Source organism: Sinocyclocheilus grahami, unplaced genomic scaffold (genome assembly GCF_001515645.1).
Source record: "Sinocyclocheilus grahami isolate Dianchi unplaced genomic scaffold, SAMN03320097.WGS_v1.1 scaffold6526.1, whole genome shotgun sequence".
In the NCBI taxonomy this organism is placed as follows: domain Eukaryota; kingdom Metazoa; phylum Chordata; class Actinopteri; order Cypriniformes; family Cyprinidae; genus Sinocyclocheilus; species Sinocyclocheilus grahami.
In genome coordinates, this window is record NW_015510907.1 from 3,527 (window position 1) to 3,927 (window position 401).

A 401-nucleotide genomic window follows, 5' to 3' on the forward strand; every position below is an offset into this window, starting at 1 on the left:
ACATGCTCAAATGAACCGCACTAACAGAGCAATCGCACCAGGGTTTGTTTCAATCGAACCAAACATGCCAAGTGTGAACGCACCCTATATATGTCTCATTCTCTTTTGACTTACTTTTCACTTTTACAGTAGATAAAATGTCAGAAAGCCTCCAAAAATAATTCAAACAAATTTTACCCTACATTCAAAAGTTTGGGGTCATTAAAATTAGGTCAGTTCTATTTTTTTGAAACAACTGACTACTTTTAGTCAGCAAAAATGCAATAACATGATCAAAAGTGACAGAAAAGTCATAAATACTGCAAACGATTTCTATTTCAAATAAATGCTGTTCTTTTGAAATTTCTTGAAAATGATCCCAAATCAGCATATTAGAATGATTTCTGAAGGATCATGTGACA

The 401-nt window shown here is 32.9% G+C and overlaps 1 protein-coding gene across 1 annotated transcript in view; it reads left to right on the top strand.

Annotated features, from left to right (window-relative positions):
- LOC107577597 (ubiquitin carboxyl-terminal hydrolase 16-like) overlaps positions 1-401 on the top strand; it is a gene marked incomplete at its 5' end in the record, with an annotated part of 9,357 nt that overhangs the window by 3,462 nt on the left and 5,494 nt on the right. The window lies entirely within an intron of this gene.